This window comes from Sceloporus undulatus, chromosome 5, assembly GCF_019175285.1.
Source record: "Sceloporus undulatus isolate JIND9_A2432 ecotype Alabama chromosome 5, SceUnd_v1.1, whole genome shotgun sequence".
Lineage (NCBI taxonomy): Eukaryota > Metazoa > Chordata > Lepidosauria > Squamata > Phrynosomatidae > Sceloporus > Sceloporus undulatus.
Window position 1 is genome coordinate 48,043,238 of NC_056526.1, and position 4,420 is coordinate 48,047,657.

General features: G+C 34.8%; 1 protein-coding gene across 1 annotated transcript in view; it reads left to right on the plus strand.

Moving 5' to 3' along the window:
• Nucleotides 1-368: 368 nt before the first annotated feature.
• Nucleotides 369-4,420, plus strand: part of MGAT4C (MGAT4 family member C) — a 472,680-nt gene continuing 468,628 nt past the window's right edge. Inside the window, exon 1 of the mRNA XM_042466466.1 lies at nt 369-633. The gene's annotated coding sequence lies outside the window, so the exon portion shown is untranslated. The remainder of the gene's footprint in view (nt 634-4,420) is intronic.

The following is a 4,420-nucleotide window of genomic DNA, read 5'->3' on the forward strand; positions in this document are numbered from 1 at the left end:
AAACATGGAATATACATTGAGGCACAAGCATGTCAATTATCTATTGAATAAAAGTGTAACATGATGCTAGCTATCATTTGTTATGTGAAAAACCTATTTCAGTCAGCTAGAAATGTCTAGCCAACTAGCATGTATTTTTGACCTGTAGCTTTGATAGAAAGAAACAATGAAATGAAAGCAGACACTTTAGAAACCAGACTTAGCTCCAGTTACATTAGCTTAGATAATGGGAAAATTTTCCTTCACTGAAAATGTTGTCTGTGGCTCAAGAAAAACTCATTGAGGCAGCCTGCCATCTAGCTTTTTCACAGCAAAATAGACTTTCAGACTGCAGATGAGAGAGAGTCAGGAGCAGAGACAATTTTAACTTAGCCATCCCTAATTTATCTCAGGCTTTTTCAATTGATCTTCAGTGCTGCATGCACACTGGAACACCAGATTGCTGTTCTCTGGAACTAGGGTTCTCAAGAGGTGTCATAGCCTGACAAATATTCAAATGGTGCTCATTTTCTTCGGGAGTACTGAGCAGAAGGAATAAAACTCTCCATCAAGTCCCTGCTTTACCGGCAACAGATCAGAGGATACTGTCAGTTTCTTAATGGATTACTGTTATTGGGCAGGTTCTTTCTGAAGGTATGTAATGGCTCTCCCTATTCATTAACCATGCTATTTATCAGAAAATGATCTGATGGGCTAGCCATCCAAATATGTTAGAGAAAATGTTAAGTAAGTAACCTGTATTGATTGAATGGTGATGCCACTTTATTGCAGCATGGTTGCAGGTAAAATAGTCTAAGCTGCTTACTATTGGTCTGTATCTCTCACACTATCACAAAGTGCGCTGTCAGCAATCTCTCTCTTCATCTCTTGCGCGCACACACACACACACATGTCTTGGGAGCATGTAAATATAAATGCACATTGGCTACTCCGGTCATTTTTTTCCTTTGAATACATGTCATAATAACTGATATTTATGGAGTTTCAAGGGAATTTCAAGGGAAAGAACAAATTGGATCCCTGTGGAAGTAATAAAAAAACATTTAAAGTTCTGTATGTCTAAAAGTGCTACTTAGCAAGATGACATAAGCTTGTGGCAGATTTCCATGAGGGGGAGGCTAATCATCAATTAAATATTATTGCATGGTCAAGGAGTTTATATTCAGATTAACAGCCTGTTGGAAATGAGAGTTGAGGTCATACTCAGCTTGAAATCAGTGTTTCTTGAAATCATATTTGATGTAACATTGCTTCAGCATGTGCATCAATGCTGAACTACATGTACCCAGAACATGACAGGAAAACCATGAAATCAAAATAATGTATTAATATTCTCCTCTGTTTTCAATACTATATTGTTGTAGATCACACTGTCCTTCCTTTTTATTAAACATACTGATGTCATATTTCATAAATGCAAGGCTAAATAGGTCATTTCTGGAATTTTTTGACATTGTGTTGAGAAGAATCAACTAGCTGCAAATTGACAGATGCTAGATGTGTTGTTGACTCAGTTGCTTCTTGCATTGCTACTGTGGATAAATGGAAGGACCATTGCAATTTATGTTGGTTAGGTTTAATAGTATAAGACTGAGATGAAAAAAGTCGAAGCATTAAACAACAATTCTTCCTCCTGTTGCTGCTGCTGCTGAATATTTAACATGTAAAATCATAAACAAAGGGAAGTAATGTGTTGAACTCCAGCATTTTATCACAAGAGCCTGTAGAGAAGATGAGAAACAACCTGAGAGATAAATGGTACTGATATCCTTCAAAGATCTCTTCTAAGACATTTCTTCTTTCCAACGAGAGCAGGCGAACTTGGAGTGTAGTACAAACTTTTGACCAAAGTTTTCTAGGATTTTCCAGTGTTCCACTTTTTAAAGGTATCTTTTTGTTTCTTTATCTTGCCCTTATCTTTTTCCAGCTTTACTTTTAAAAATATTCTAATAATAATAATAATAATAATAATAATAATAAATTATTTATTTATAGCCCACCCAATCACAAGGAATCCAGGCGGGTTACAACAATAAAAATACATAGCAAATACAATAAAGTTAAAAATTAGTCCCTTCCCAAGCTTAAAGTTCTTGTTGATTAATGTAAGACTTCTAAAATTTTTACATTTGGGTTATTCCATAAAATCTAACTAGGTGTATCAGTGGGAGACCTATCTGACTGGAAACCCATTTACCCTCAGTTGGAGATGAAAAATAAACAGGGAATACATCTGTGTCCTAACTATGCCAGACTAGATGGTTTAATTGTGGTTAACAGTAGATTCCTCCCACATGTTTCTTAATAGAAAAAAACTATTAAATATATTTTGTGTGAAAATGGAACATTTTTTAGTAAAAATATAAAGTATAGAATGTACATTATTTGAACTTTAAAACATCAAATAAGTCAATAGGTGTCAGTATATTACATCATGGCTGAGGAAAAACTATGGCTGCAGACTGTATCTTCATCTCATCATCTAAAAGTAGTACAGACCTACTCAAGCAATACACATAAAATAATACTGGAATTGTACTGCTGTTTTAGCAAGAAATAATGCTTTCCTGAATGTATCCATAATTAAGTATGATGCTGGGTTCTAGACCATACTTCATACTTCAACTGCTTAGCTTGAGGTTGTTTCATGATATAATTGTGCTTATTCTTCTTAGAAGGAAGATTTCAGTTTCTTTTTTTTATTTAGTATTTTTGAGATTTTACAAAACAAAACAGATTTATCTACTTTCGATACATATATATACTTTTATATCTTAGTCATATTTTTTTTTTTACAAAACCCCCTAAATATCCCCTCAGTGCACCCCACCCCTGGAGCCATTCCCGTCTTTATACTCCATCCAAAATTTTAACTACTCCTGTGGAGGTAATTTCCCAACTTCTTTTCTTAATACATTTTCAATACATTTTTTCCATATTTCATCAAAATCATTTCTTTTCCATAATCCTTTTTTTACTTTCAATTTACATGTTAATTTGTCATTAATTGCTAACTTGCAAACTTCTTTATACCAATCCTCCAATTTCACATTTATTTTTGTTTTCCAATTTCTTGCAACAATTAATCGTGCAGCAGTAAACAAACCATTTGTTACAAGGTTTCAGTTTCTGTATCATACATTCACATGGCTCAGATAGACTCCAAATTTAAGTGAGAAACCATTTTTTCAAATGTTCTTCATGGTAAGTACAAATGATACCTGGTATTCCCGATTAAAAGTAGCTAGTAATGTGAAAAAGAATTGGCTGAGATTCTACTATCAATTTTAATTAGAATTGATAGTACCGGGCTACATGGACAAGTAATTTGACATAGTATAAACACATGTCCACATATACATATCAGAACTTTTTCCTTGATGTGCATATTTTTCAACTCTTATGAGATTTTTAAGCTGCTGCTGCTGTCAAACAAGAACTACCACATGCATCCTGAGGTAATACAGTTGTGAGAAGGATGTAGCACATGCCCCACTGAGTGTTTGGTTCATGTCTTGTTTCTGCTTATGTTATTAGGGTACAAGATATATAAGCTTATTTATGTTTGATGATCTTGACTGCATGAAATCTAAGCTCCAACAGCACTACTCTTAACACCTTAGCCTCTTAGACTTCTAGTCTATTTCAAAATTAATATTTTACGTGGCTTTTCATATCATTCTTGGTTTTTCTACCATACAGTACTATGATTTCCTTTGTAATATTGGGCAAATAACACATTGGAAAGGGCCATAACGGTACAAAGTTCAATTCCTGAAATCTATAGACTGGGAAATACTTCTCCATGAAACCTTGGCTAGGTATTGATAGTCAATATAAACAATGCTACTGTGTAAAACACTTCTTTTGACCCATGAGCCATTGCGTCAGCGCCCACCATATTTCCAGTCAAAAGGAACAGTTCAATGAAAGTTCATTACATAACCATCTTTTTTTTGGCACTTTGACTTTTCTGTTCATTCATTTTTGAGAAATAGAATAATTAAACAGGTTATTCCTGTTCAAGGATGAAGAATTTGAACTAAAATTTTCTCTTTGTTAACTTTCTTAAGAGACAGAGGAATCTGGATTATTCCCCAATATGAACTAGCCAAGATTCCCAAAAGATTAGTTATTGAATATGAAACATTTGAAAACATGCTCCAGACAACCTGAAAGAGAATTTCCATTTATATTGACTCTGTTGTTATTAATAACTGTTAATTAACTGCTACTCTATTGCTTGCTTTTAAAGCCATATGTTTTAAATGGAAAGATTAATAAAGAAACAATGGCGGGTTAGAGACCGCCCATTTGGGGCGGTCTGCACCTGCCCTTTCCCCAGGGTCGGGGCCTCAGTGTGCAGAGCGCAGCCGCTGAGGCCTGCCGCCGCTTTTCAGGCTGTGTGGAAGCAGCAAAC